Genomic DNA, 12310 nt, shown 5'->3' with positions numbered 1-12310 from the left:
TATTCATCAGACAATTTAGGTCACAGGGAAAACTTCTTGATATCTTCAGAGACAGTTGAATATCAAGTATCCTAGCTGAGGTCTGCTTACTTCAAGCAAAAGCTTCTAGAATCATACCTTTTTAGCAAGAGGTAAATGGTAATTTTAACCAATTTCTGTACATTCATTGTGAATTAGTAAGGAGAAACTTCTTACCAGAGTCCAGAGTTTTAGGAAGGTTCCCACAGTTTTGTTAGTTTTACCCTCAAAGTCTAACAGGGTTCTCATGGTGAGGCACCAAGAAAGGTACTTTCATGATGCTGGGAAACTTAACCATTTTAAAATCTGTTCAGAGGGTTCTCCAAAAGGATGGCATTGCTTCCTGAGGGAAAAGACCTTGCCAGAGTTTTATCATACTTAAGGAGTCCTGGTGGTGATGCGGGCTAGGCTTTAGGCTACTAAACACACAGATAACTGATGAAACCAGTAAGCTATTCTATGGAAGAAAGATTAGACTGTTTGCTCCCATAAAGATTGAAAGTCTCAGAAATGCTATCACAGTGAGTTGGAGCCAACTTAATGGCATTTGGCAACAACATGGTTCAGAATCAACTTGATGGAAGTAAATGTGATTTGGCGTTTAGTTTTCTAATATGGAGGGAAGAATGGAGTCCAGGTGTGGAGCTGTAGGATAAGCACTGAACTGCTAATCAAAGGTCAGTGGCTCAAATCAACCAGCTGCTCCATGGAAATCTTAAACAGGTTTGCACTGAGACAGAATTGACTCAATGGCACCTAACATCAAGAAGAGAAAGAACAACTAACCTAGTATATCCTCACGTAGCTTTCCTATCTCACTTAAAGTGGGTAAATAAAAGCTGGAAAACAATTATGAAAGTCACATTCAAAGTCGCATACAAGGGGTGTAGTCCAAGTATAATACTGAAGTTTAATCATTACTAAATGCTTACCCCATTCTGAATCCAGCATATCAAGAAAGCTTCAGTATAATAGCAGTAGACTACTGCTGAAAAATAAGCCAGATACAGATATTGTTTAGGAGGAATGCTAGGAAATCCCAAAGGCAACAGTGAAGACATAAACAAAAACACCCTAGGAATTTTAGTCTCTAGCACCTACAGCTATAGCAAACATGGTGGTGGCGGCGATCGTGGCATGCTATTGAGTTGGTTCTGACTCACAGTGACCCTCTATAGGGTTTCCAATGCTGTAAATCTTTACGGGATCAAAAGCTTCAGCTTTCTTCAACAGAACAACTGTTAGTTTCAAATTGCTGACTATGGGGTTAGCAGTCCAACTGGTAACAACTATGCTACCATGGCTCTTGATGGCAAATATATAAGGAACCTGCATGGAGTTTTCAAGAGTTTCTGGTGGGGTTGAACTGTCAACATTGCAATTAGCAGCCCAGTACTTATTCTACAGCATTACACCAGGGCCCACCATATACCAAAGCAAACTACAACCACATGAAATGAGTTTTCCCACAGTTGTCTCTGACTCATGGTGACTCCGTGTACGTGCAGTAGAACTATGCTTCATAGGGGTTTCAATAGTTGATTTTTCCAAACTAAAGAACCTGGTGTCTCTTCCAAGACATGCTTCAGTTAGTTCAATCTGCCAACCTTTGGTTACTTGAGCATTTAATTACTTGTGCCATCTAGGGACTCCTAAAAACCTCATACCAATGACCTTTACATGTTGTTGTTGTTAAGTGCCATCCTTCAGTTCTAACTCATAGTGACCCTGTATAGGGTTTCCAAGGAATAGCTGGTGAGTTTGAACCACTGACCTTGTGGTTCAAACTGACTTTGTGGTCCAGTGCTATATCCCACAGCACCAAACCAGGACCCTGTGTTGTTGTTAAGTGTCATTGAATTGGTTCTGACTTACAGCAACTCTGTCTAGGATTTTCCAAGAAGCGGCTAGTGAGTTTGAACCACTGACCTTGTGATTCAAACTGACCTTGTGGTCCAGTACATTATCTTGCATGCCAAAAGTCAAGAAAAAATACAATCTGAAGAGACAAATAAAATATTAGAGTCACATTCAGTTATGGCATAGATATTGAAATTACTAGGCAGGAAATGTTAAATCCTGTGATTGCTATGTTAAGAATGCTAATGAAATAATTACACAACATATAAGAACACAGAGAGATGGAAACTCTAAGAAGAAATCAAGAGTTGATTCTAGAAATTAAAAATACTGCAACAGAAATGAAGAATGTATCTGATGGGCTCATCAGTAGAGTGGACATGGCCAAGAAAGAATCTTTGTGAGCTTAAAGACAGAAACTTCTTTGAAAATTCTAAAGTTTTATTGAGCTTGCAAATAGAAACTTCCCAAACCAAAAAGTTAGAGGATATGAAAGAAAATAATAGAAAATAAATGGAAAAAAAACAAAAGAAAAGAAGCACAGAGAAAATCATCCAAGAACTGTGGGATAATATCAAAAGTTGTAACACATACTTGAATACAAGAAGTTTAAGGAAGAGTGGGAGGGGCAAGGAAGGCACTAAAACCGTATACATCTTTTAACTGATCTAAATGATAACTGTTAGTTTAAAGGAATGAAGAAATGACCAATGTATTTAGTGATTAAAACAGAAATATCAGAAGGGATGAGAAATAAGAATGGGTAATACTTTTATAAGGTACTTGTATTATATATGAAACTATATAATATTATTTAAGATGAACTTATATGTGTTGCAAATGTATATTTCAAATGTTAGGAAAATTCTAAAAATAGATATAAAAATAAGTAAAATTAATCTGCTAAGAGAGTAGGTGAAATGGAATATAAATAGTCGGATAAAACCATAGTATGTGGAAAAAGAGAAGAAGTAAAGGTAGGAAACAATGACAAAAAGTGTAGACATTATCCCAATTCATAAATCTCCCCAAACCCATTGCCACTGAGTCAATTTGACTCATAGCAACCCTGTTAGAACTGCCCCATAGTACATGTTAGAACTGCCTATAGCTGACAGAAAAAAAAAAGGTAATAAAAAGATTGGAGCAGAAATAAATGAAAAAACAGAGGGAAGCAAAGGAATGAAGAAGTTGGTTCACTGAAAGAATTAATAATGTTGGCAAACCACTGGCAAATCTAACAAAAGAAAAAAAAAAAGAGACTATGGAAATAACACAAATGAGAAATGAAACTGGCAGCATCACAACAGAAATAAATAAGATAACATAATACTATAAAGAAGTTCTGATGTGGTGCAATATGATAAACACTGGACTGCTCTCCAAAAGGTTGGCAGTGCAGTGTTTATCATATTGTGCCACATCAGAACATTTGTGTTATTTCCATGTTCTCCTTTTTTTTTTTTTCTTTTCTTAGATTTGCCAGTGGTTTGCCAACATTATTAATTCTTTCAATGAACCCACTTTGAGTAGAATTAGTGTCTGCTCTCTTCTGAATGTTTGGTAGAAGTAAAACCATGTAGGCCTGGAGTCTTTTTGTTGAAAGTGTTTCAAAGGTATGATCAATATCTTCTTTTGTAATGGATCTGATCAAATTTCCTACCTCACTAAATATTACTTTAGGTAGATAGTATGTTTCTAGACATTTGTCCATTTTTCAAGGTTTTCAAATTGTTGGAATACAGTTCTTTTTTTGGTTGTTGTTAAGTGCCATTGAGTTCATGCTCACTCATAGCAACTGTGTATATGGTTGCAAAGAGTGGCTGATGAGTTTCAGAAGAGAATAGACAGTAATTCTACTTAATTTATTCTTCTATAATGTAGGAAATTATGGAAAATATTCCTGAATTTATTTTTTTGAAGACAGCATAGCCCTGTTACCAAAATCAGGCAAAGACATCACTGAAAAAGAAAGTCATAGAACACAGAAAATCCCTCATCAATATAGATGCAAAAATTAGCAACAAAATCCTAACCAAGAGAATTCAAAACATAGATATATATTATTTAAAAAAAATAGTTTACGACCAAGTAAGATTCAGACCAGGTATGCAAGACAGGTTCAGCATAAGAAAAGTAATTGATATAGCCCACCATATTAATAAAACAAGGGAAAGGACTATATATTACATTGATCAACTAAGAAAAATTATTTTACAAAATGCAACAGTAAAAACAAAAAACAAAAAAGGAATAGAAGGAAATTTTCTGAACATAATTAAAGGCATATCTACAAAACCAATGTTCAGCATGATTTTCAATGGAGAGAAACTGAAAGCACTCCTCTACAAATGGAAAATGGACAAGGATGTCCTATATTGCCTCTTATTTGATACGGTGCTGGAAGTACTGCCATAGCTATAAGGCAAGAAAGGGAAAATAAAGGTATCCAAACATCCAGAGAATAAATTAAAACTTATTTGCAAATGATATGATCCTACACATAGAAAATCCCAAAGACTCAGCAGGAAAATTATTGGAAAATTGAAAGATTCAGAAGTTGCAGGGTACAAGATCAACATATAAAAATCAATGGGGTCCATGTTCCAGACAGACTCCAACCATCCACCACCAGCTGATTCCTCTCTAGTCATTCCCACAGGGAAGGTTAGCACTAGAAGCAGGCTACAACTACAGCCTCACCAACTCCATTTCCCTACAACCCTTAGGAGCAGCCCATTTAGCAACTTCCCTGTCACCATGGGAAAGAGCAGCACATGCAGACAGGCACCAACATTTCTTAACTTTACAAATTCAAAGATATATTAACCCTCAACGGTACTTAACAGCAACAGCAGTAGGGGTGCTTAGTGATCTTGTAGACAGGTTTCAGTGGAACTTCCAGACTAAGATCGACTAGAGAGAAAGGCCTGATTTTCCACGTTTCCTAATTTTAAACCAAGTGATGTTCCTAAGAGCACAATTCATGTGCTCTCTAAATTCAGGTATGATACAGTTAAGGTCATATTTTTACTTTAATGGACTCTGCAATGTTGTCCATGGCTTGTCATGATCCACACAAAATAAAACTTTGCATAGTCAGTAAAGTACAGGACAATTGTTCAGAATGTGTTTTTTGTTTGTAATTTCTGTGCAAACTGGGTGATTGATGTTCATTAAGGAGTCTCTGAGTCACACAAACTTAAGCTGTTGTTGTTGTTCTTGTTAGGTGCCATCAAGTCGGAACCGACTCATAGTGACCCCATGCACAGCAGAACAAAACAATGTCCTATCTTGGACCAACCTCACTACCGCTGCCACATATGACACCATCAATGATGCCACCTGGCCAATCCATCTCGTTGGGGGGGTCTTCCTCTTTTTCTCTGACCCTCCACCTTACCCAGCATGACATCCTTCTGCAGCAACTATTCCCTCCTGATAATATGTCCAAAGTATGAGAGACGGAGCTTAGCCATCCTGGCCTCCAAGGAGCACTCTGGCTGCACTTCTTCCAAAACAGATCTATTGGTTCTTTTGTCAGTCCATGGCACTTTTGGTATTCTCCTCCAACACCACAACTCAAAGGCATCAATTCTTCTATGGTCTTCCTTATTCATTGTCCAGCTTTCGCATCGATACAAGGTTATTGAAAATACCATGGCTTGGGTCAGACGCACCTTAGTCCTCAAGCTGACATCTCTGCTCTTCAACATTTATTCAACCTGTATGCTAAGCAAATAATACGAGAAGCTGGGTTCTATGAAGAAAAATGTGGCATCAGGATTGGAAGAAGTCTCATTAACAAACCTGCGATATGCAGATGATACAACCTTGCTTGCTAAAATGAAGAGGACTTGAAACATTTACTAATGAAGATCAAAGAGCACAGCCTTCGGTATGGGTTGCAACTCAATGTCAGGAAAACAAAAATCCTCACCACTGGACCAATAAACAACATTCTTATCAATGGAGAAAAGATTGAAGTTGTCAAGGACTTCATTCTTCTTGAATCAACTATCAACACTCGTGGAAGCAGTAGTCAAGAGATCAGATGACGTATTGCATTGGGCAAACCTGCTGCACAGGAACTTTTAAGGTGTTGCTAGAGGTAGCCGTTGGCAAAGTATAAATGAGCAATAAGTTATATAGCTGTCAAGGGGGTAAGCAATGCCAAGACAGATCTGTGAAAAATGCAGGAACCCCTGTGGATAATTAGAATGTCATAAGGAAGGTACATAATCAATGATTGAACTACAAGGAGTCAAGTGCAAGAGGAGCTTAAATCTCAGTAACTTGTGACATTGTAACCTAACTTGGCAGTCACATACTTGTGTAGTTGATATTTTTGCAATTTAGGAGAATGGACAAATAACCTCTACCTCAGAAACTTGCTCTATTCTCGCTAGGGTACACTTGATCTTTTTTTCTTTTGGTTTCTCATGCTTTGTTCCCCAGTCTCTGAGGCTTTGAAACCCCACACATTGTGAACTTCTGGCTTCTACTTCCTCACATCAGAATTTACAATTCCATGCAACTAATTCTGGAACTACTGTAGCCCTGTGGGAGAAGTACTAAACTGCTAACTTTAAGGTCGGTGGCTCAAACCCACCAGCTGCTCCTTGGAAGCCCTATACATTATTGTTAGGAGTCAGAACCAGCTAGATGGAACATAGCAACAACAACAACAATAATTTGGTAAGTATTGGATTCTGTTGGTCTCAGATCTTTTCTTTAGCTCCTTTACCTAATTTCTGTCTGGACAGAACTGACAGCAGAACTTGCATTTTCCTTTCCTGTTTATTGTCTCACAGTGCCTTTTTCTACATCAGCAAGAGGCAAATTAGGGGGAGAGCATATTCAGAACATATTGGGCATGACCCATGGATCTGAGTTGCTGATTATAAGCAGAACTCAGAGAAGACATAAGATTTCACTGATGTATGTAATAACTTATAAAAACAGCAAGAAGTGACAGAGCATATGCTTGGAACTTAAAAAAAACTAGTAGTTAAACAAAATATGTGCATGCTGCCAGCTTACTAAATGTGGAATGTCATCACATAGATTTCTGGCACCCTCAATACCCCTTCACTTCCATTTGCCAACATAATTTGAGTTCTGCAAATAATATATCTTGTTTCTTTTTCTATCCTAGCAAAACCAGTTCTCCTTGGAGTAAAGCTCAGGAACAGTTACCAAAAAGGAGGAGGAGGAAATATTTAAAGGGGACCCCAGCCACTCTCTGGATCTTTATAAGAAGGGTTAACAGCTGGTAGCAGACTCTTGCCTGTTTCAAGCTGACAGCTTCTGACACCACCAAGCCCCAAATTTGTTGTCTTTTCACAGGGAGGAACAATAATAGAAAGTGTTTCAAAGTTAACACAGACTGTTTATTGTCTCTCAGACATAAAAGAATCCAAGTTCAACTGCCAAGCTTCCAGGTGTGTAGGAAATTGATTCTGTCTTTTACTAGGAAAAGGTAAAAGACTACTTACCCTACTAAACAAGAGTCACTGCATATTTTGTTACATCTTATGTCTGTTCATTGGATTATATGAAGAGAATGTGGCATCAAGATTGGAGGAAGACTCATTAACATCCTGATACGCAGATGATACAACCTTGCTTGAAGAGGACTTAAAACACTTACTAATGAAGATCAAACACCACATCCTTCAATATGGGTTGCATCTCAAAATATCCTCACCACTGGACCAATACATAACATCATGATAAAAGCAGAGAAGATTGGACCCACCATCAACATTCATGGAAACAGCAGTCAAGAAATCAAATGACACATTGCATTAGGCAAATCTGTTGCACAAGACCTGTTTAAACAGTTCAAGAGAAAAAAATTGTCATTTGTAAGACTAAGGTGTACCTAACCCAAGACTTGGTATTTTCAGTAGCCTTATATGCGTGTGAAAGTTGGACAATGAGTAAAGAAAACCATAGAAGAATTGATGCATTTCAGTTATAGGTTGGAGAAGAGTATTAAAAGTCTCATAGACTGCCAGAAGAGCAAACAAACCTGTATTAAAAGACGTACAAGCCGAATACTTCTTAGAAGCTAGGATGGCAAGACTTCGTCTCCTATATTTTGGACAGTTTATCAGGAGGGACCAGTCCTTGGAGACAGACATCATGCTTGGTAAAGTGGAATGTCACTGAAAAAGTGGGAGACCTCCAAAGAGATGAGTTGGCAGTGTGACAGGAGCAATGGGCTCAGGCATAACAATGATTGTGAAGTTGGTAAAGAACCTGTCAGTATTTTGTTCTGTTGCACATGAGGTCACTAGGAGTCAGAACTGGCACCTAACAACAATGTCTATATTGTTTCAAATTTTCATAACATCCTTAACTTTTCCAGTCACTTCATGCCTCCAACTATCAAAACCTTCTTGGTAAGCCTCTTCCCATAGAGTAAAGCTAAAAATGTTTTGCTTTGGCAAAAAGAGTCCAAGCATGAGGAAACAGGTTATGAAGGATTTAACAGTAGAGAACAGTAGGGAATAATTGAAGAAATCTCCCCAAAAAAGATTCCAGTAATCCAGAACTGTCAGATCACTTGCATCCAAAGGGAACACTGTGACCTATCTTTCAGAAAAACAGAAACAGACACCTCAAGCAATATAGTTAATCTGATAACTGAAAGAATTTCTAGTGAACTCCTTTCCTAGACCCTCTTCTGAAACCAGTATCTGATTCATCATCAGCATTAAAAATTTGAGATGTTGTAACTCTCCCTTTCAAAAAGACCCAGAATTCCACATAATAATTGGTCCAATTCCATCCCAAAGCTGTGCTTTTTAGGATATATGTTAAATCACAGGAGAAAAACTTGGTTTTCAAAGAAATGTGTGAGAAATAGTACTTTGGGTGGTCCATCTTCAGGACTAAGGGGAATCTTGAGGGTAGCAGGCTAGCATAACAAAAGGAGCTCAGGGGAGAGGAAGAGACTAGTTTGACCACCTAGGAACTGTAAAATAAGAATATACCCATCAAGGAAATAGGGAAGTCTACTTCACAGTGAGGGGGCAAAACTAAGTTTAAATGAGAATGTTCCCAGTAAAGACTGGTAGACAACATTCAGGGAAGATTGTAAACTCCATATTACCCAGTGAACTGGAAGAGGTACTTTTTCAAGACAGGGAAATAAAACTGTTTGCAGGCCAGCCATGTAGCCCATCTGCCCCTGTCTACTGGTTTGGGTGCCCAATTTTGCAAAATCAAATAAAGAAAACCTCATTCTTGCTAAAATGAGTACAGGTTGGATGACTTGAGTGTTTGTCAGTATTGACAACGTTTCTCACAGAATTGAGGGAGGGAAAAAGGGGCTAGATCATGCACAGCCTTGCAGGCTTTTACTTTGAGCTAGGTGGGGAACCAGTGCATGAATTTGAATGGAGGATCCTGTTAATGCATGCAATGGACAATACCCAACAGGGATATGGACAGAAGTAGGGACAAAAATTAAGTAATCCAAGCAAGAAATCAGGATGATAGCAGTGCAGATTTTTGAAGAAGAGACACAAATTATAGTAATATAAGATGATTTAATATATAGAAATTTGGAGAGCAGTGCAGTTTTGAAGTAGTTAATTAATGGTATCTTTTGAAGATAAGACTTCCAGAAAATTATGTGTGAGAGCAAGTCAGAGAAGAGTCAGCAATATGAGTCTAAAATGCCTACTATAACATTAAGTAAAGATTTCTAAAAAGTACGTTATACATATGAGAGAAATAAAAAAAGAATTGATTTGGCTTATAGTTCATACATATATTGGGTTATTCCAAACAAAACAGAATTAAATACATTTCTGCAGTCATTGGATGGTTGTAGAGTAGTTATTTCCAGTAGTGCATTTGTCTTAGTCTCATTGTTGTTGTTGTTGTTAAGTGCCGTTGAGTGGATTCCAACCCATAATGACCCTGTACATGTTTTTCAAGGAGCATCTAGTGAGCTTGAACCACTGACCTTGCAGTTCAAACAACTTTGCAGTCTAATGCATTAGCCCATAGTGCCACACCAGGACTCCTTACTTTCCATAAATTAGGTCCTTCCAAAAATTAGGTCCATAGGCCAAATCAAAACAGTGACTTTACAAGGAATCTATTGGATCAGTTAAATTCAACACAGAGCAATCAGCTGATTTTAGATTTCAAAAAGGAAAATTTTGAAAGATGTTTTTTGTTATGAATCAAAGACAAATGTATTACTGGAGACAATTTGTCTGTAGTTGTCCACTGATTGCATAGATATGCTTAAATCTGTTTTGTTTGGAATAATTAGGTGCATGTAAGAAGTGCAACACTAACCACAATACTTTTTGATGTACCTTCCTCATATGTGGTTGCTAAGTGCAGTCAAGTCTGTTTCAACTCGTAGCTACCCTGTGTAGGGTTTCAGAGGAATGAATGGCTAGTGGATTTGAACAGTCAGTGTGACTGTTAGCAGTCCAGTGTTCATCTTATAGTGCCACACCAGGACTCCTGCCCTTGTACATGTGTATACATACATATAGAGAAAGAAGAAAGACATTTCAAAATTTGAGCATTAGAAGCATAAAAAAAGAAAAAAAGAAGAGAATACATAAATCACAGCAGATGGAAATAAAGGGGTTAAACAGTGAAGTGGATGAGATGCCAACAGATTGTAGATCATGCTGTGCTAAAAACCCAAAGGCATCTGGAATACATTGAGATACTATTATATAAAAAATACCATAAGATATTTTTGGTTGAACTTCTCTAAGCTATAAATTCTTCACCAGTAAAACGTTCGGTATAATATGTACATCAGAAATAAATGATGCCACGTATATGGAAAGCTGAATATGATGTCCCAAACATACCAGATCCTATTCCTTATAATCTGTAAATGCTGTTTTATTTAGATAAACAATCTTTGCAGATAAGATTAAATTAAAGATCTTACAATGAGGAGATAATCTTGGATTATCCAGTTGGGCCCTACAGGCAAGGACAAATGTTTTTATAAATGAAAGGCAAAGGGAAATTTAATATAGACACATAGAGGAGAAAGTTATGTAAAAATAGAAATGAGAGAGATTTTAAAAGACTGGTTTTGAAGACTAGAATTATGTGGATACACCCAAGAATTGCTGACAGCCACCAGAAGTTGACAAAGACTCCCCCAGAGTCTTTGGAGGGAACACAGTCTTGCTAATACCTTATTTTCATGCCAGCGATGCAAATTTCAGACTTCTGGGCTCCAGAACTGTAAGATAATACATTCTGGGTTTTTGTTTGTTTGTTTTAACCCACCAAGTTTGTGGTAATTTATACAGCAATTGTGGGAAATGAATATAACTTGCAACAAACTGAATATAACTATAGACCTTCATTGTGTGTCAGTTCTACATACACTATTAAATAAGACAGAAGATATAAGTAAACCTAAAGACTTCAAATGTGAAATTTACCACCTGCTAGGCTTACCACCCCAGTACTCTCTGCTATACCTGTAAATATTTAGCATCTAAAATGGATGAGTAACTGAATTTCTATACCAATGAACATATATATACATTTACTCTCAACCCACCCAACTATCTTCTCCATTTCCTGCCCTCCCCACCCATTGCTCATTCCTTTTCTCTTTTCCTTTCCCTTTCCTTCCCCTTCTCAGATCTTTCCATAACTCTCCTCCCACTACCCCTCCCTCAGATTTCCCCTTTTTCATGGTTGGAAAAAATAACACATTTGTACCCCCACCCCTTTCTTAAACATTATTTACAGAGGAATCACAGCTATCAGTTTTGAAAAGTGGCAATACATCTTTGGAATGTATCTGTGGGGTGAAATAAAGATCTCAAGAAGGTGACTAAATCTGCAGCAGAATCTTTAGTCAATTTTTACTGTTAGCAGCATTCCCCAGCATAAATCTCACCCAGCTGGGATTGCTTATACAAAACAAAACAAGTTCTACCTTGGTAAGGTGAGACCATTGGGGATTGGTGGCTATGGTTCTATGCATTTAAAGAACGATCCTTGCAAGAATAACTTATTTTAGAAGGATCAGCACAAGGCTAATGATATCCTAATGTCTGACTTTTCCAAGATTCTATGTTGTCGTTAATATGTTGTTAATGTGTTGATTCTATGTTGACTCATAGCAGCCCCACAGAGGGTTCCCAAGGCTGTAAATCTGTACAGGAGCAGAAAGTCTCATTCTTCTCCCACAAAACAGTTGGTAGTTTCAAACTGCTGACCTTGAGGTTATCAGCCCCACTCACAACAACTATGCTACCAGAGCTCCTTAAGACTTTGTTGTTGTGATGTGAAGTGTCTTCGAGTCGGTCCCGACCCATAGCGACCCTGTACAGGGTTTCCGAGGGTGTAAATCCTTACGGGAGTAGAAAGCCTCATCTTTCTCCCGCGGAGCGGCTGGTAGTTTCAAACC

Source organism: Chrysochloris asiatica, unplaced genomic scaffold (genome assembly GCF_000296735.1).
Source record: "Chrysochloris asiatica unplaced genomic scaffold, ChrAsi1.0 scaffold00253, whole genome shotgun sequence".
Lineage (NCBI taxonomy): Eukaryota > Metazoa > Chordata > Mammalia > Afrosoricida > Chrysochloridae > Chrysochloris > Chrysochloris asiatica.
Note: the sequence above shows the minus strand (reverse complement) of the source record.